The 20,964-nt window shown below is 41.5% G+C and overlaps 1 long non-coding RNA gene across 2 annotated transcripts in view; it reads right to left on the bottom strand.

Annotated features, from left to right (window-relative positions):
• LOC148053094 (uncharacterized) overlaps positions 1-20,964 on the bottom strand; it is a 32,597-nt gene that overhangs the window by 3,662 nt on the left and 7,971 nt on the right. The window contains exons 2-3 of one of the 2 annotated variants that reach the window (XR_015708911.1): positions 16,057-16,334; positions 14,944-15,123 (exon numbers count right to left, since the gene is read on the bottom strand). This is a non-coding gene — a long non-coding RNA (uncharacterized LOC148053094). Of the gene's footprint in view, positions 1-14,943; positions 15,124-16,056; positions 16,335-20,964 lie in introns of those variants that run through there. The other variant, XR_015708910.1, reaches the window with a different exon arrangement.

The following is a 20,964-nucleotide window of genomic DNA, read 5'->3' as shown; positions in this document are numbered from 1 at the left end:
CTGTAAAAATAAACTTTTCATTCAATAATCTCCCATTTATTTCTTTTACGTCAATCAGAACAAAACTATCCAGTTTCAGAGTGGATATACTTCATTGAGTTCACCTGACCTACTGCAATGCCTCATGACATTTCAGTTTTCAACTACTACACCACTGACAGATCACACATACAATGGTAACATATATTAGTCTGGAAAATATATTAATTAGTATACAAGTAATAATTAACATGATACGAAAATACCACTTTTCTTCTGCAGGAATACTTCTGTTCAAAAATATGCTCACAGATCATGTTTAATTGCAACAGCCTTACATAATGTACAGGGAGAAAAAAGTACACCACAAATAAATAGTGTATTTTTAAACTCCAACAATTCTTACTGTGTGAAGACAAGAGAAAGAACCTCAGTGGGATTTTCATGCCTAACACCTGTAGGCTCCCAGCCCATAGCAGCAAACTTGCACCACCCGCTAAAATCAGTTGACTCATTTTCTGCCATAATACCTTTTTCTGTTGTTGAGGAGGAGACACTTCACAAAAATAAAGCCATAGATCTCCATATTCGAAATCACCACAGATACAAAAAGAATGTTTTTCCCCACTGAGAGACAGAACTAACAGGTAGAGTTAGTCAATAGCTCTCTTTTGCACAAACTCACCCTCTCGGATTTATAAGAATGCTTTCATTACCCAGTTCATACAGTACACTGCAATTGCGATACAATTGTTTTCGTTAATTAGAAAAGATTAGCAATGCTCAAGTCCTCATCTCCTCTCATGACAGAAGAAAAAGCGTGATCAATAGAATTATGCTCACTTAAAGGTGGAGTAAAAGAGCGACCATGCCTTGCAAATTTGCCACTGATATATTTTCTGCTGTTGCTGTGTGTTATTATATTTACGGATTTATTATGGCTTCTAAGGCGATAGCCACAATTCTTTTTTTTTTTAATGAAAGGACATCTGGATCAGGCACATACCCAGAATTAGTATTCTTCTTGCAGCAGAACTCCAGCATCTGTTCCATATGCTATTGTATCTTGTATACTGACTAATTTCCAATAGCACTGGATTTTGCAGCGTTTACTACAGTGCTACTAGAGGGCTCACCAATATGTTCCTCCACTTAAGAATTCAAAAACCTACTCAGCATTATGAAATATAAGCTTACAGCTTTTTTTTCTCCCAAGAAGCCTCTCACTACTGCTGTTCTGTGCGCTGTCACTCCTGTCTGCCTTTGCATCCCTGTAGTTACAGGGAGAGCAGACATTAGTTCTTTTTCTGCAGTGGTCTTAAAGCAGTCTTTGTTCCAAAGCTTCTTAATGGAGCCCTAAGATATAGAGGCATTTTACCATCAGTAATCTTTTATCGCTTAAGGGCATATTTTTTCTGCATAGCATTCTTCTCTGTTTTCTTTCTGATGCCTCTGAATGACCTGGAGTAGATGGCCAGTTCTAAGTAGCCTCTGATAAATTATCAGTGTCTAGATAGAGACTACAATGCTGGGGAGAGGTTTGCCAACAGAACCTCAAAGCACATAATTTTTTTTTATTTCCTTTAAATTTTTTCTGACCTTATAGGAAAGTCTCATTAGATTTCCCAAACTTCAGGTGTTCTTTTCCAAGTATCTCCTTTTCATTTGGCAAATGAACACAGTATTGCTTGCTTTTTATCTTCCACTTTCTTCAGCCCTGCCAGTTTGCCAGCATAATTTCTTTCACACAAGAAGTTTCAAGGAGTACACTTGGAAGTTTTATATCGAGACCACTTTTCAAGATGCAGTAGTTCTACAATAAAGCTGCTCTGCAGACAGGTAAATGTACTCATGCTCTTCTTTGTATCATCTTCTCCTTCAGATATTCTCTGCCCAGTAAAGTTACTGCTCAGTTTGTTTTCTGCCTCGCGTGTAAGAAAAATTGATTTAGGCTTTTTGGGACTTCAGGATGTTATCATCCTCTAAGACTTCATGTTATTTTCCATACAACATTCATTATTCCACCACATACCTACACTCATCTGACACCCACCAGTCTGTCCTACATGTGATCTGAAACACTTTGCTCTATGAAGTGTTTGTCAACTAAACTTCTCACACTCTGTTGCACAAAAATTACAAGTAAGTACTTGTGGGCGTATTGAGGAATTCAAACTGATCACTATCACACCTACGTCTTGTCTCTCCTGCTTGAAGACAAATACTTCATTTACCCTCCTTTTTCTTTCTTTCTTTTTTTTCCCTAGAAAGGCACGATACTGAAGGCATTTTTCAAAGGGATTTTCATCTCCACCAGGGATTTTACTGCGCTGTGAATCGTAAGTGACATTTACCTTCTCACCCACACAGTGCAACCAAAGTGTGGCTTGTCATTTTGGTCACCAGTTTCAAAATGCTGCCAAAAGATTTCTGAACCAGCTTGTCCACTGCTGCACCACCATCAACCCGAGCTTCCCCCCCCCCCCCAAGCATGCCACGTTGTGACCATACACAAGGAGAACGCTGTACTCCATTTGGGTTTTCAATCAGTTTCTCCCACATGCCACTTTTATGTATCTTTTTTTCTTACCAGATCTTAGTCAAATTTATTTCTATTTGCCTCCCCCAACTGTTTTATGTAGCCTGCCTACTGCATGCTTTATGACTTCCTCCCATTTTCACTGCAGACTTCTTTGCCCTCTCAACAGACAGTCTGTGTGAGCGGAGCTTATATCAAAACATGACTACTGTTTTTTTGCTAGTTTCTTTTGCCCTCGGTAAAAGACAAGCACTATAGATCCCATACATTGATTTCTCTCACATAAAAACCTCCTAGTAAGCCTGGGAATATCATTACAACCGCACCTTGGGCTCTACGGGTAGAGAGCCTATCCACAGCAAAAAAAAAACAAAACAAAACAAAAAAACCCAACAACTGTTGAAAAAGTGCATGCATACACACACACTATCTTAACATCTGTGGGGACCAGTCAAAATTGCCAAACTAGCAATTAACTTCAGATGTCTCTAGTAAGACTCCCAACAACATGTTGTCCTTCAGGAGCTGAAGGAAGGATGCCACCCATCCTTAAGCTTTCACAGCCACACCACCTCACCCGGCAAAGGGGAAGGGTATGTGACAGCGAATTCCTGCCAACAGCGGCCACCTGTCTCTCACTCTTACCACCACCAGCAGAAGCTGAGGGTGCCCGATGTGTGTCACCAGCTTGGAGGACCACACCCAATCATGTTTTGCCCTCCGGTTTCGCTAAGGTTGGTGGCTGCATTTTCATTAATGTCTTTCTCCAACACCTTGATCTTTGACTAGCTATTCAATTTCTGGGTTATTATGATTATTACTACTACAGGAAGAGTGACCTGGTTCATTGAAACTTACAGGTCTTTCAGTTGTCCACTCCGTTGGCCTCCAATTCATATTCAAAAAGCTGATGTTTAAATTTTACTTGTCAAGGCATGGGATGGTTTTGTGGAGTTCACCAGGGTTTTTTTAAATAATTATTATTGCTTTGACTCTGCACCTGCTGAGGAAAAAAAGACCAGCAATGGAAGGGTTTTCACCTCAATACAGTGGGTGGAAGGATTATGTAAACAACTTGTCTGTCTGGAAAGAGGGGCCTTGACAGGTCCCATGTTGTCAAATGACAATTGTGACTTCTTGCATTTCAAAAGTCACGCTCAGATGGTTTCATCTGAAACCCTCTGGGTAATAGTAGCCTTTTGAGGTTATGATATCTCTGGATGGAATTCAATAAAAGAAATTCACTTTCAATTGAAGCACTGGAACACCGCCAGACAGCCCCAACAATGCAATACGTCTCCAAAGAAAATTGGACAGATCCCCCCCTCCTTTTTTCTCCTCCCCTTTCTATTTCTCTCTCCGTCTTTATTTGTGCTTTTAACCTTGTTTGTGGGTTGCTTTTTTGATATATTTCCTCTCCCAATAAGCTTGGGATGCTGAAGCTTTAAAAAAAAAAAAACAAACACTTGGGACTGAAACAGTAGTAGCTAGCAATAGAGAGACACAGATGCTCACAGCAGCAACGACAAGTCCTTCTCAATAGCTGACCTTTGCCATATACGTGAAAGGAAATAGAATAGAACCTCTGCTCTAGGTGAGGGAGGGATATTATTACAACCACCAGCTTCCTAGTCCTCGTTAATAAGGCTGGTTGATGTACTTATTTATTTAGTTAGTTTAAGGCCAAGGGAAGGGAAAAATCTCACAAAACCTGCCTGACTGCCAGAGGCAAGAGTGTTGGCTTTTTGCTTGGGTTGTCATTCACTCTGCCTTGGGATTTTTTTTTGCCTTTCCCCCCTCCTTTTCCCTGGGCTTGGCAAGAGCTGCAACTGTCTTTCTTCTCTTGTTTTTGATCCTTTAAACAGATTAACGCGTGTGCATAGTTGAGACGCAGAACATGGAGAAGATGCATCAATCTTGTGAAAGCATTCATTTTCTCCATTATTTTCTTACTCAATGATCTACCTCTTATGTTTTAACTACTACATGTGATTTTCTTTTGATTTCCCATCAGGTCAAATGGGCATAGGAACTGCATAATAAAAAAATAAAACCCCCACACCTTGAAAACATACTGTAAATCTGTTTGGCAGACTTTGCGCTGAAGTTCCTTGTGGTTTGCATTGGATTCACCTTGGGCTGTAAATCCATTCTTTTGTCTCAGTTCCACAATGATTTACTCTCCTTCCATTAAGTTAAGATTTCAAACCCAGTGAAGTAACAGCAATGTTAGCGTAAAAAAAATCTGACCTGGTTCCTCTCCCTACAGCGTTATTTGTCCTTTTATCCCTCCAAAGCTCACAAGCTACCTAAGTTCAAGTCTGGTCAAGTGTCAGCTGAGAAAACAGGCATGGGAAGGAAAAAAAAAAAAAAAAAGGGGTCATTTGTTCTGTACATGGTGCTCTCTTCTGATCAGATGCATTAAAAGAATGGTAGGGGATGCACAGCCACTGTCTTTGACAAGAGATGTCAAACCAAATTCCTGCTTCACGGGGATCCTCGGGATCCACTTGCGCTTTCAAGAGAGCTGCCTGATTGCTGGTATCAAAGCCAAATCTAGAACGCAAGCTTCTGAACTACAAGTTTAAATCCCACTCATTTCAGATTAGTACATTTTTAACTGTTTTCCCTAAACTGTTCTGTACATACTATTAAATGGCTGTGATAGGACTCACTTATTTCAGAAGAGCAGCTGCAGCTAGAGTTCCTTGCAAAGACTTTGCTTACACAAATTCAGAGTGTCAGCAATAGCATTAAACATACCTGATCCCAGTTACCTAGAGAAAACTATTTAGGTACTACAGAAGCAAGCAGATGGCAACTCTGGATAAACTTGCATGCACAAATATTAAAGACGGATTACAAGTCTAGCACACAAGATTTTGCCCTAAAATTCCCAGAAGCACAAGGAAATTAAACAACTGCTCCAAGCTCACCGAACAGCTCAGTGACAGCGAGGAACAGAAAGCAGGTCTTCTCACTTCCCCTCTCACACCCAGTCCTGAAAATACATCACCTCCTTAGAGCGCAGGCTTGATGTAACATACGTGCCCAGGGGCTAAGGTATTAACAAGGCACTAAAATATTTAGGTGCGTTTACTGCATCTCATGATGTTGGATTAAAAAAAAAAAAAAATCCTTCTAGCTAGCAGTCTTTATGCTCTCATTGTCTCAAGTTAATACGTAAATAAAATACGCGCATGTGCATCTGAGTGCAATGAAAGTTCATGAAGTATATTCTGCTACTCATACATTTCCCTGTCTTAATTCTCCTGAGTGCTAGGCTTGGATATAGAGTCTATTTGGACTGGGTTTTCTTGTCATTATATTTAAGATAAAGAAGAACTTCAATTCTCTCCTCAAAAGACTTACAAAAAACACTCATTTGTTTGTCCTTTATGGACAAACTGTCAGTCTCCAGAACACTTTTTCCCTCTTTCCTCTTTGCAGGAAATACCATTTACTCACACATAAAAATATATTCTAACTACCTGTATAATGCATGGGGGTGTTCAAAGAGCAATATTAGAAAATGGTAAAAAAAGAAAAAAAAAACATAGCAAGTTTAAATCACTGCAGAGCTACCTTCCCAGCCTTTTTAGTATTTGAAAGATTTTAACTTTGTTATAGAGTAGTAAGTCAAAGCTCTCCAGGCAGAGTAGTTCAGGAATATCTCATCAACATTCTCCCTTTTTATTTACCCCCCTGCATTTGAAGTTTTTTTTAAAGAAAAAAAAAAAAAAAAAAAAGAACAGTTGTAACAGACCTAAACATATAAGGCAACAGATTTGTGCTTCTGAAGCAATTCAGACATCTGCAGTCTAATAATCGAAAAATATTCCTTGCAGAGTACAACATAAGGTTTCTGTCTCCAGACCCTCATTTTTCCCCCGTGCTTCCACTACCATCCCCTGTTCAGTAAACAGAGTGACTAGCCACCAAACAGCAATTCTATGAGGGCACATTATCACGCCCAAGGCAAAAGCTAGCCAGCTAACAGCTCACACTAATCACTCCGAGACTGGTGAAAGCACTCATCTCTTCTACCACCATCTTCTGCTTCTGGAAGGAGATCTCTCCACAGCTTGGAGTCCTCTGGGGCCAGAAGAGTCAAATTACAAGTTCTCATAATAAGAAAGAAGTACAGCAACTTTCACTGGAAATCGTGCTCCAAAATCCCTTGCCACTTTTTAATCTCTCTCCCATACGATGATTCATCTCACCACCTATACAAAACTCCATCTTCGTTTTAAAATTTATCAATCAATCCTCCCACTAAAAGCTAGAAGAAAGTTTCCCATAAAAAAGTCTTTTTTGTAATAATATTCTCTGCACAAAAGAGTTTTCATTTTTGTTGAAAAAGGCAAGCATGCAGGCAGAAGCAAACAAGCACAACCCAGCAGGGTGAAATGCCAGTGAAATCAGAAAACAAAAAACTAGCTAACAGTAACATTGGCTTTACACAGCCACTCCACTGTTGACCTCTCGGCCTCGATCCTCTAGGATCCTCAGTCTACAAGTGACCTTCAAATATCAGTCTGAAAACTAAAACTTCCCAACACAGTGGTTGCTAAAGACTTAAAAGATGTTCACATGTCTCTAAATTTCCCATTATGCCTCATACGGCCAACCTGCCTAGTGACCTAGCTGTCTTTCCCTTTCCCCAACAAGTCTAATGACCTCAACCATATCTCCTACTTCACATCTCAGTCACTACATCAACCATCTTTCTCTGATTCACTAACTGATTAAAAAAAGGTAAACAGAAATTCACTCAGAACTATGCAAGCAGTTATAAGGACTAGTTACTAATCCCATTCTTAAGATTGTCACCTACTCTGCTTCTCAGCACCTATCCACTAGGTAAAGAGTTGAAAACTAGAGGAGACAGGAGTTGTTGCTACTCCCACTGACAAGCATTTACTTTAAGCAGCAGCTCTTCAAGCTCTCAGCTCTAGGTGTCTCTGGCTTAAATACTTCTGCCAGAAATAGGTCTACTGGTCACCTTCCTAATAGTGCAACTTCCACATTCTCTCTTCCATGCACTATAGCAGCTAGCTAAATAAGTCCAGCTGAATTAATTTCTGTCTCCAAGAACACTTTTATTTCACTATTTGCCTTCAGCACTTAGCGTGGAGCTCCCAACATGCCTTGCACACAAAGAACAGTCTTCCCTTGCCTTGTTTATTGAGGGCATGTTAGGCAATCACAAAGGAACTAAGCAGGAAAACTGCTTTCCAACACTGCTGATTTTTGTTTTGTTTTCCTCGGTCTTCCCCCACCTCCCTCCTACCCCAAAATCTGAACAACAGGCATATTGCATCTGGAAGGGCAACTGTGGTCTGCAGTTCATATGGATGACTTCAAACCAGGGCTCATGAGGGTGTATGAGGGGGAAGGAGGAGGGAAGTTAGAGGGGAAAAAAATAAAAATCACATGGACTAGAAATGTAAGCTGCAGATGAAAGGTTATCCTTCCCTATTTGTTATCGTGATCCTTCAAGGGACCCTGGCTTTCAGCTCTAGTTTTTGGCCGGAAAACTCCCCAAGCTTAATTTTAGTGAACTCATAAAAGAGGGCCCTAGGGATGATACAATACTCTGTGCAACCTCTAAACAGCATGAATGACTAACACAAAATGACAAATGAAAGGAAATTCCACCTAAACTGTCTACTTGTGACCAAATATTCCAGCTTGGAGGTTAAGTAATATCCCAAGTGGACCTGAGCTCTGGGCAAACATTGTGATAAAGACATCCTTTTCTTTCTGATTTTATTTTACTTGTTTTTAATTAGATTCCTTTATAACAGAAGTTGGGTCAAGAAAGGGATCTGTATTTAATTTCACTTAGGTAGCTCATTGGTTGCAATTCAGATACAAACCAAAAAGTATCACTTGGATCCAAACTCATTTATTGTTTGCTTTACAATCAACCCAGTTTGAAAGAGAGCCCTGAAACTCTCCAAGATACTCTTATAATAACTCTGCTTTAAAAAAAAAAAATAGTCCCCAAAATAACCTTTAAAGGCATAGCTCTTTTTACAAGCAAACTCAGCCATAAATACTGTACTTGAACCAAGAACCAAAAGCAGAGATCTCTTGAACTTCTGCCATGAATCATAACAGAGCAGAATGCAGGCACAGTCTGCCACACATCCCTGGGATATGCTGGGGGAGCTGCAAGGGGAGCGAGGTTCAGAGGGTCCTAGGATTAGTGCTCTGATTTTCCAGTTCAAAACACAAGAAGCCAGCAAAAGCTTGCCTTCCTATCCTCTCCTCCACACTACATTAAAACAGATTTCACCCACAGCAAATTACTTCTGCCCACAAACTTGAGATTGCCTGCACCTTGTCTGTTTCCCCACACACACAAACCTGCAACGGGCCAATGGAAAAGAGAAAAAAATCCCAAGCGGCTGCCAACACACTTGAGGGTTCATCAAGAGTTACGTGATACTGGGGATGGAAAACTACAGAAGCTTTCCTAAATGCTGGGGCAAGGAATGTCAAGGAAGGCTGTGTGTAGTTTTGGCAACATCAAATTGGCACAAAGCCAGCCAGAGTGGGCCCACATTGCTACAGTGATATCAACATTGCCCAAGAGATCTGGGCAACCTGAAATACATTTACTGTACACACACATAAGTCCCTACAACACAACCTGACCAGTGGGACAGAAGCAAGCATTGATCAGTGTATATTCACCCACCAGCCACTGAGCTGCACACCGCTTACTCCTCTTACGGATCTGGGACTCAACTACTTAAACTGCTTTAATGGCCTCAAATCATGTAAGCTTTGTTCAGCTGAAACCATCTCCAGCACATCTACAGCTCTTCGTATTTCCTACCCCCAAACAGGTCAAAAGCATAAATCCTCCTTTAAAGAAGAAACTTTATTGGGTCTTACTGACATTTCACTGGAAACTTTTCTTTTTGATTGGATGTTTATACACATTTTTAAAAAGTATCTCTCTCTGTAAATACATACATATAAAGTATATAAATATTTGAAGTGGAATATGACCAGACCTATCTATTGCTTTAGCTACTAGAGAAAAGTCTGACTAAAGTCAGCTGAACAGTCATCAGGAGGAAGGAAAAAAAAAAAAAAAAAAAAAGCTTTCTGCTAGGCAAGAACAGGTGAGGAAGCAGTTTCACAAGCATTCAGAGTGTTTCTGATACAAACCAAGCAAAAGACAAAAGTGACAGATCCTTGTCAAAACCATTTTGCAACATTTCGCAATTCTTACCATAGTCTAATGACTGGTCTGGCAAGGATTTTATTTGCTGAAGAACCTCAAATACATAAGCTTGTAAGTGGAAAATGACCTACAAACGCTCCAGGTCTACAGAGACAATGAAGAAGAGAAAATTGCTATACAAATTACACCAATGCTACTATAAGCACATCATTACAGTAGGAAGCAGGGAAAAGCATCTGTTGTCACAGAAGAGTGTGCTTCTGGGAACCCTCTCTGCTGCACTGTGTCAGGTACAAGAAGGCAACCATTCAGGCTGAGGTACTGGTGCTCTCCACATGTTTTCTCATTGTACAGTGCTACTCCAGAAGGGCAGGAATATCACACGCCAATCTGTAGATTAATAAGGGTGAAGATTCAAAGGAACGAAAACCTCACCTTCCTCTGGGAGTACAAAACAAGTCTAAATGCATCGACACTCCCCATGAAAGGGGAACATTCACTGGGGCTTCCCTGTACTCTGGGAAAAGCCAAACAGAAGCCGCAGCTGTGCCCTGCATGGATTTGCTGAGTCCACCAGCACATGATACTCCATGGAAAGTCATGAGCCTTGCTCCCTCACTGCCAGACCCATAGGGAATGTGGGTGTACCAGGACTCTGCACCCAAGGGCCTGCAGCGCATGCTGCAGACTTTCCTGCATTTCCTTCTGGGTGTTTCCAGGATGACAGCCAGCACAGAGACCTCTTGTACTACAGCATGATGCTGTGCCTCTGTGTTAGACATTACTACTGTAATTCTGGGGAAGCTGAAGCAGCGAGAGTCACTTTAAAATTGTTCCAAACCACTGGGAAGGATTTTATGGTTTTTGACCTGCCACTTGTACAGAGCAGGTGAAGGACATAGCTACACCTTCATCAGGAAAGGAAGCAGGGCAGTATTTTCTGGGTGATGGCTCCTGTTTAGGTACCTCAGCAAAAGAGCAAAACCTCCACAACTTCCAGCATCCAGCTATTCTGGCTGAAAACGGCTTTTAGAGCAAGGCAGTCCTTGGCCTCTGTCTGCTTGAAAAATACTGCTGTAAATGACACACGGCAAATGTACAGAGCCAACAATTCCATGGGAACTGCCGCTTATTGAACAGCGATGAAAATCCAGCTGCCTGTGTCCAGTATAGCCCCGCCAGCTCCTTTTTCAATCCTGACCGAACAGTCCTCATTTAGCCAGAGAATGTGAAAGGTGTGAAGGATGCCCTTCCTTCCAGGCCTTTCTTTATATGCTTGGCCAAACCATAAGCAGACTTATTTAAAAAGAGCTAATGGAAGCTATGCATCAACTGCAGCTCACACAGGCTAACAGCCAAATTACTCTGTTTACTGTAACCTCTATGCCCAGAGAAGTTTCTTTTGTTCTTAAAATAGCATCAGTCACTCCAGAGTGGAGACACAAGGAAATTGAAGACTATATATATACATACATATTGTCACAAATCCTGGGGCTTGTACATAATATTCATTTTAATTATAGTTTTAATTGATTTGCATATTACAGTACTGCAGCTTCTGTAAATCAATGAATATATCAATATTAGGTGTTAAATAAGAATATTAAAAGGCTCCTCTAATGCATAATTTACTTCATGGCAAACAATCTCTTCCTCTCAGATCATTACTATTGCAAATTTGGAACCTTATCTGAAAGGGTTTCCCTAATGCATTTCCTAGAAATTAAATTATTCATACAAATATGATTTACATTATGATTTTTTAATTTAAGTTGAGTAGCACTGTGGGAATGTGCTATTTTCTTAACTGAATGAGAATGAAAACTTGAGGGGAACATAGCAAGCTCCGAGTTAGAACATATTTATTTTGTTATTTGTATCCCAGTAACCGTGTCCAAGTCCAAGCCCAAGAAAAGGTCCCTGGCATAAAACAGCTTGCAAAATAAGCATGTGATAGAAAAAGGGGAGACAAGACCCTGAGTATCATTATCCCCACCTTGAAAAGTAGGGATGGAGATGCAGACTGCTAGAAGTCACAATGAGTTAAGCCAAGGGGTCTGAACTATGGAAAGAAAATGGAACTGGACTCTATTAAATGTACCATAAGATATGATCATTGCTTACAAAGGGAATATTTCTGGTATTAAAGGTCTCATTAATCTAGTGGAAAAGGCATGACAAGATCTAATGGCTGGGAGCCAAAGCCAGGCAATTCAGAGACATGAAGGGTGACCATTTCTAAAACGGGAAAGTAGGCCATTATAGTTGCTACACTGGTACGTAGGGACACAGTGACTTCTCCAACTCCTGGAGGCACTGAAATAGAGCTGAATGTCTGCCTAAAAAGGCAGAGATGCTGTATCCCAGAAGTCACAGGCCTCACGCAAGAATCACTACTCATATTGCACAGTCTGTGGTCATACTCAATGTCAAACTCTTCTGGCTTTAACTGAGTCAAGAGCAAGCTCTCAAATTCCAACGTTTTATTTCCGCTACTTCCTCTTGGAGATCACGTAACCACTGAAAACACACCAGAAGCTAGACAACAGAAAGGTGCCATCAACAGCTGCCGGTGTGAAACCGCACAGTGGAAGAGGAAGCAGGGAGTGACAAAGAATGCAGTGGTCTATCTGTCAAAAATATCACGCCAATAGAACTTGATGTTTCTCATATTGACAGCAGCTGACAAAAGACAACACAGGTACTCCACATCCCCTTCCTATCAGCTGGGGAGGGAAGAATTCCCTGTATCATTCCCTGAATTTACACTGTGAAGAAGGAGAGGGTCAACAATGCCATCACCTTTGAGAAGCAGCACAGCACAGGGCATGGGAATTCATCACTGAGGTACAAACCAGGAATTAATACATGCAATCCATACACATGGAGAATGATTTATGCCTGCCTTACATAGGGAATGGGGAAGCACTCAGCAGGTCCCCAAAGTTGTCCTGCTCAGGCAAATTAATAAGCAAAGCAATCTCTAGGTCCAGAAGAAAAATCCTGGCTTCAAGAAATTCAACAGGGGAGCTACCATAGCAGCAGAGTTTCCTCTCCGACTTCCACTCCCAGCTGAACCACTAACCTGCTGTACGACCTTGAACAGCCCTTCACTTCCCCAGGACTGTCAGCCTCTGCACGCCTTGGGGAGCATCATGTGACTCCTGCTCTACATATGTGCAGTGCCTAGCATAGCAGGGCAAGAGGTCCTTGGCATTTCCGCGGTACAAATGCTATTACTAATACCATTCACAGACCAATACTACTCCAGCAAACACCGCATGGCTGGCTGTCACCTCACCAGGCTACACGAGTCCTGCTTTTGGGAACCAAAGTCACAGCACTGCTGTACAAGGAAGGATTGCTCACATGCTGGTGACAGGTGTTGATCTCTTCTTTGTACCAAATATGGAACAACATTACACCCCATACACTGTTCCATAATGCCGCGGAAATCACAGGCATTGCATTCACAGAGTTTGGCCTCAAAACTGACCAGTTTCCTGTCCCATACATGGCCCTTTGATGAAGTGGCTGTATGGACACTAAGGGGAGAAGGGAAAAAAATATTACTGTAATAAGCAAGAAGACAATGCTGGAGATTGTTTTGAGATCCAGCTGCACATTCTATTAGGGGACAAGACAAAGTTTAAATACTTCCACAACAATGATCCAGCCAGCTCGAAGAAAGTTAAAAAGGAAAAGTTTTGGGGTTTGGTGGTTTGTTTGGTTGTTTGTTTTCCTGTTTGTTTGGGGTTTTTTTTGTTTGTTTTAGGTTTTTTTGTTTGGTTGGGGTTTTTTTTAAATGTCTGTCTTATAACTGACCTTATGCGCAGAGAGAAATTACCTGCAAATGGCTTTGTGATCTGCCATTCATGCAGGCCACAAAAAAAAAAAAAAAAAAAAAAAAAAAAAAAAAAAAAAAAAAGAGTATGTGGTTTCTTTCAATACAAGATTTTGGACAGGGCTGGTCTTAAAATATTGAGTTAACTTTCCGCTCCAGTGCCTTGCAGCTCAGTTCTAAATAATGGCCACCAAACAAGAACAGGCAGAGAAGAAACAAGTTTTAATTAGCTGTACAGTGAGGGTCTTTGTCTCACAGATAGATTTGATTATATCGCTGATAACCTTCACAGGGCTTGTTATCGCATTACACTACACCATTCTTTTGAGCTGAAGAAATTTTCCACACACCCCAAATAGACTTAGCAGTAGTGAAAGAATAATGTCAGAAGTCCCTTCCAGATATTTTGGTGGGATTCTTCTGTTTGACTGAGTTCGCTTAACTGGGATGGAGCCAGGAGAGCTCATCAGTGGAGCTGCAGAGTGGTGAGTGATATCAACACAGATGTCTGCCAACTCCTTGTTTACAGGGCTTGTTTGTAAACCTGTTTATGGGGTTTTTACGGGGTACATGAAGTGCCTTACGTTAGCTCCTGAGAATAGGCTCTGGTAGCTACAGATCAATGTACTCTGCATAAACTCAGACAAGAAATACCAGCACTGATACCACCTGATATGCTGTGACCTTCAGGCGTCACCCGCTATGATTACATACCCAAAGCTTTCACAGAATTGGGCAAGTCATGGGAAAAAATGCCTAAAAATAGAGTAAGCCATTTTCTCCATGACTTCATCCCCTTCACTGCATTGTTGTGCACTTCTGAGAAGTACACCTAGCATTGCGCTTCACTCCCCCTTGCTAGTGGCCCTCATATGGCACCAGGCAAGGAAAAAAATCAGAACCTCTGTTCTACAGCGATATTGGAAAAAGAAAGGTTTTGGATCCAGCAGAAGGCTTTTTGTATGAAGGTAAGTGATCCCGCAAATAAACACACGCAACTTAGATCCTTCCTTTCCAGTTAATGTGCCATCCAAGAAGGAAGCCTTCCTGCTGTACTTAGAGAAGTAGTTCTAATTTAGTAGGGCTCAGACAGGAGTCATTAACAGCAGGATTCCTTCTCTCTTCCAGAGCAGGGAAACCAGAAACCCCTTCACAAACTGTCTCCCTATAGCATACAGGAGATCTGATCCTCATAGCCCATGCACAGCTTATACTGCAGGTGTAACTTCACTAAGGGATTAGTTCTAGCTCACAGCAAGACAGTTAAGAGTAGGGTCAAGTATTTCCATCTCTTCCTTTCACTACTACTGGGGTAGATGGAGCCCTCAATGTGTTGGCAAGGAGGCGGGCTCCAGCAGTTACATCTTATCTGCTATAAAACTGACAGATGGCAAACTGCAAAATTTGGTAGCTTTGGTGGTGAGCAGAGAATGAACTCATATATAATAATTAACAAAAAATAAATTGGTAATAATATAAACATATCCTGAAGCAGATGTAAGAGTCACATTTTGTTTATACCCATGCCTTCATCACTCCACTGGCCTTGTGGCATCCCTGAGGGAGGAAGAAACAAACAGCCAGTAACATCCCTAGACAAAGCACAAATTGCCTGCACTGATAGGTGCATATTCACAAGTGGGGCTCAGGGAAAAAAGGCTTTCTGTTCTCTTCTCTGTATGTCCAGATATGAACAAACAAAGCAAGGAAGAAAAAAATTACACCTTTGACTTTACTTCAGAGTCTGTCGTGAGTTCTGGCTGCTGTTCACCCCCATGGCAACAGATCTCTGTTATGACTGCCCTTCCTCATACACCCTTTCACGAGGCAGGATTATTGCTGGTTCACATATCTTGGCAGGAAGGCTGGGCAGGAGTTTCCTCGTCTCACCTCCCTGCTGGGCCCACCCATGTCTGCAGGTTTCCCACAGGAGACTCTCCAAATGCCTTTTGGCTGGAATTCAATGGGGCACAAGCTCTCCAAAGGGAGGGCTCAGGGCTGCTGAACCACTGAGGATAGCACATGCCCTTCTCTTTTAAGAGACAGCCAGGACAGTTCTTCTGAGGACAAGGACATCATGCTCCTCTCAGCTGGACTCACTCTCTTTCTCAGAGAATGTAACGCCACAGCATCTCTAATGGATGCCTTCTACGCACACACATACTCCTGATTGAACTCGCTATTGTAGATAGTACAGGGTGGTCTAACCTCAACAGCTGTGGGGGATGGATTTGGGTTTACAATCCCCCCTCCCGCCTTCCTCACCATGGGTTGCATCCTGCCTCTCCCTCCCCAGCAGTGACCAGCCCTCTCCCGCCCCCGCCACAGCAGGGACTGCCAAGTGCAGCCTCAAGATCATCCACACACCACCCCCAGCAAGGCACTGCCATGGACTGCAGCCTGATGGAGCCCACGATGCTGCGTAAAAAGCCCTGGACATTTGCCCCTCGGTAGCAACTGATTCCCCAGCACCCCCCAAAATATACACACCTGCCAACAGCAGCGGCCTTTTGGCTTCGTGTTGGAGGACAAGCTCAGCTGCTGGAGGGTGCAATCGTAGTTCAAAACAGCTGCTCCCCATCTCCTCCAGGGAAGGAGACAGCGGGCCGGATGGATCAGTGCAGAAGCCTGGAGCTGGCCTCCAGGCCACCAGTTGGACCACACGTAACACTTCCAGCAGTTGCGGCAGGCTGCTAGCATCTCCGATGGCTCTGAGGCAATGCAGTGCTACCCCTTCAACCAGGGGGCTTGTAACGATGTACTCACATCTGTAACACACATATAACATGTAGTCATCCTTTATAAATTAAGCTTTTCTTATGAAGTCTTGTTTACGAAGCTATTCTAAAGCATGACCCTTTTCTCTAGGAAGAGGTTTTAAAGTCTTGCCTTTTCACACAGTAAAGAAAGGAATTATTTTCCCCTCTCCCCCTTCGTCCTGCCACTGTCTTTCCACTTCTGCACAGCTCTGTCTGTTTGCATTAATTATTCCCTCAATCTCTCTCTCTTCCCAAAGAATTAAAAAAGCGTTTTGGAGAAAACCACGCGTTTGAGCAGAGGTCAACAGAAAAGCACTAGTCTGGGATCATTCAGCTCCTTAAGCATCAGTTTGAAGTTGTATGCCTAAGACTTATTTTAACTCCTTCGAGCAGACTTACTGATGGCAAGCCCAAACATTCATTTTCATCCCAGTGCTGTGCTTTTTTTTTAACTAGAAATTACTGTGATGAAAAAGCAAAGCATACAGCTAAGATCACAATTACAGCAAATAATGAACCACTCAGGATTTAATATACCTCTCTGCAAATGTTTCTCTCGTATTAAGGCCTTTGGCAAATTGAGAAGTATGGTAAATCATATTGCAAAATGAGCTCGGGCATTGCAAGGTGGGGAAAAGAGTATTCAGCTGAGATGTAAATTCCAACTTCAAACTGAAGAACACTTTCTCTCAGCCTTGTAACATCGCATAGCACTTTTTTAATCAACTGAGACACCCTAAAAGACATCATTTTGAAACATCACCTGTTGAGTGGATCTTCAGGTACTAACAAAAACATTACAAGGTATCTTCAGGGAGTCTGACTTTGCCAGTAAGAGTCATTGCATGCTTTAGCCATTTTCACATACAGCATTTATTCAAATCCTGAGAAAGCTTTTTGCTCCAATACCAGACTTATTACTGTTACAAGAAACATTTTGCTGAAAAAATAGGCAGAACCGCAAACAAACTGCTATATTACACTCCAGCTCAAGGTGTGAGCCTTCACTTATGGGAAAAGTTATCGGGAATTTTCAGACTTTTAGCAAGGTGACACTCTGAAACTCTTTCCAGCTTTAACCCACTGCCATTCTTGCAGAAGAGTTCATCTTCTGATATATTTTTAAAGTAAGAGACAAAACACTTTAAAACTACTTCTTAATTATATAAAGAAGTTTTTAAGATCTCTTCCTCTCCTTTTTGCCCCAGTCCCAGTGGTTTTGCCATTGCTTGCATTGCTCATTGAGCCTTTCTAAGCAGCACTTTGATCACTCAATTGGCCCTTCACCTTCTCCTTACTTGATCGCTCACACATCAGAACATACTGCGGTGGCCTTCAAAAGCAGTTTGCTAGAAACTAAAACAACTTAAAAATATAAATGGCTGTGAAGCATTAGATTAATACTGGAGCACAGGAAATCAGAATGTTGTATTCTAATTAGTTGGCAGGTAGTTCATGATCATGATAAATTTCATACTCTAGTTGACACATTTTCAAATGTTAATGTCCTCTAGAGGAATAAACTGTGTTGTAATGACTGGAATAATGGCTTCTAAGGTGAGCATTCAGCTTATTATGGTTTCAAGCCCTGGCACTCAATGTACATAGGTGTTAGGCTATGCACTCTACAAAAAGGAAATAATTATGATCGTATAATGAAAAAAGAAGAGGTTTACAGAAAAGGGGTTGTGAAGAGGATCTGAATCATGGAGAGAACAACCTCCTTCATCAGTGTGAAACAATAGTTAATCAACTACTGTATATAATATAGCAGACAAGCGCTCGCAGGCATCCCAAGAGCCACAATGTTCTGGATAATTGCAGTAAGTTTCTTGGTGGTTATATGGTTTTGACAGAAGTAAAACTCCGGTATCCTGCTTCCTTCTCTCCCACCCTTTCCCCCACACACACACACTCGCTGTGAGCTGGTTTCCTCAGGGGAAGGAACTGAGGCAGATCACACAGAAGAAAAAACAAGCAAGAAGAAAGTTGTGCTGTAAGTTCAGCCCCATGGCAGCCAGTAACCAAAGCAAGAAAAGCATCTGTTGAGAAGCAACAAGGACAGTTTTAAGGATTACCATTTTTGGACTGTAGCGAAGGATTTGGATCTTTTGTCTCGTGAACCGTGTGCTCCTTATAGGCAAGTGCTGTAACTCCACACTTTCCTTCTCCCCTAATGCTCCCACATTCTCCACTCACAAACGTGCACACCCACAAACAGTAAAGCCTAAGCCAGCCTAAATATTTACACAACGTGAACAACAACAAAGCCAGTGCAGAACCAGCATTATTCCCTAGACTTCTTTTCTTTGGGTATACAGTTCCCCTTCAAGTACTTTCAATACCCAAATGCTCCCATGCACAACCACGCAAGTAGCATTCTCCTCTAACAATCCACTTGTCATCACAAGTGGAATTAACCCAGTTTGCATCCACTCATGATCCCATGGTCATGGATATATCCCACTGTCCTTTTAACAATGACTTGTGTTTCGATGTCAAGGATACCGTAATGATTTATGCCTTCCGAAGACAAGCAGAATCATCTGTTGAGCAGCAGTCATAGCCTTATTTGCTGAAGTATTGCATAATCCTACCTTTGCCCCCATAACACAGCTTTAAAAGTGTCCTCTGTCAAGAGCCACTCTGCAATCAACATTGCTGACCATGTGTTATTAATTAAGTAATTTTACAAAATTAGAAATACAAATCACATTGTTTTCAACCAAAATAACGATCTACCCATTATTCTGCCAACAGAAATGACTTGTAGCTTTTGGCAGGTCTTTTCCCTTTGGCCATTGTTTTCTTAGTTATTAACAAGGTTACAGTTGGTCCTTTTGATTAAAAAGTTTTTTGGCCAGAATCACTGCTATGGGAAAACAAAACCTGAAATTCAATATCCTTCTAGAATTCTTTTGAAATTTGATCTCGGCACCAATGATGGAGGAAGGTGAGGGGCCACAGGGGACATATTTTGTAACTTTTTAATTTTCTTTCCAGCCTAAGATTCTTAAAGATGAGGCAAATACGACTGGAAAGCAAAAAAGAGTATTTTTGTTCACTTGTCTCCCTGTAAGGTACACACCATGTTACTTAAGAGCTGACTGTAACATTAAACCTTTAAAAATATGAATTAGGCTTATAGATTATACAAGCTAGAAAAAGGCTACATGAGTGAGCTATATCTCCATGACTCTTTCAAAGCATAGCATCCACATAGCCCTAGAAGATCCTTTCAGACCCTCTAAAGGAAAATGAAATTCAGGACAACAGAATCCATGGCCTTCCTGAACTAGAAAAGAATCTTTAAAGGTATATTTATTAGTGAATGTACACAAAGAAATATCAGGAAAAAAATATGACTTTTAGTGTGACCAAAACAACAACATAACTGACTGTAACAACTAGATTTCAACACAAGACCCGACCCTGCTAAACATACCTCCAAAATCAATCCTTGTCCTTCAACACCTAGCACCACGGGTGCTATGGAAATAGTTTTGCCTTAGAAAGATTATTTAGAAGGTAAAGTGTGTGCAACAGGGTACTGCTGTACTCCCACGGGGGGAAAGCTTAGCGCTTAGGCCTTCAGCAAAATTAAACTTCCATGCATTTGCAGTCGTATGAGAGCCTGCAGCAATACAGACTGGCTTCACCACCTGTGTAATACTGCAATAAATAACAAAAAAAAAAAAGGGGGGGGGGGGCGAAGACCTCTACTTAGCTTGTCAATTCAAAAGAGGTTATTAAAGCAAGATAGTAAACTGTTCCTGTCATATTTGTGAGAGTCAATATCACACAAAGGGACACAAATCTGCAGTAGCAGAAACAAGCAAAAGAGCAGTGAGCATTTCGAGGTTTCTCAATGAACCGGCTTGTGCCAGGGACCTCAGATTGGGTGTTTAAACAAGTATGTTAAGTACTTCAAGCTTGGAGGATTTTAAGACTTGGGTATAATTGACTAAACAATTCAGAAAATGGTACACAGGGGTGTCAACTCTGCGTATCAGCAACAACAAGAAATCAAGCCTACCCAACTCCATTGTTTTGCTTTCTTGCTCCATCAGAGAGACCAAGTACAGATAACAAATCCAAACAGTAACCACATGAAAACATCATTTTCAAGAAATAACAGACCAGATCTTTTACAAGACAGACAAACTGAAGAGGGTTGGATTTTTTTTTTCCCTTTTCCATCTCTCTGATATTTACAATCAGTGATTTAGACCAAGTAAACATCTGGCCCCTAAAAGGAACATACCACTCTCTGTTGTAATTAGAGCTCTGGCAAACAGCACATTGCTGTATGCAAGTTACTTCAGCAGCTTTTGTATCTCAGCCTTTGCAGTATCCCAGCAAAAGTCCTAGTAGAGCTACTGTCGTCCATCTGGAAATTTTTCCCTTTCCCAGTCATGCAGCCGGAATAAATGCCACCTCTTCTGCTCTGACATGGTGCTTTTCCTGGGAGTGAACCAAAAAATTTCTTACTCAAGAAACCCTTTTCCAGGGCCTGTTCACTCCATTCTTGGAGGGGGGTGGGGGGAAACCCCAATTAAAAAAAAAGAAAGAAAGAAAAAAAAAACCCAAGCCCTCCAAAATTAACCATTCAACAGAGGACACTGAAAAGCAAGTGTTG

This window comes from Nipponia nippon, unplaced genomic scaffold (assembly GCF_047370975.1).
Source record: "Nipponia nippon isolate SJK-2023a ecotype South Korea unplaced genomic scaffold, ASM4737097v1 scaffold_4, whole genome shotgun sequence".
Taxonomy (NCBI): domain Eukaryota; kingdom Metazoa; phylum Chordata; class Aves; order Pelecaniformes; family Threskiornithidae; genus Nipponia; species Nipponia nippon.
Note: the sequence above shows the minus strand (reverse complement) of the source record. Positions and strands in the feature narration are given on the sequence as shown.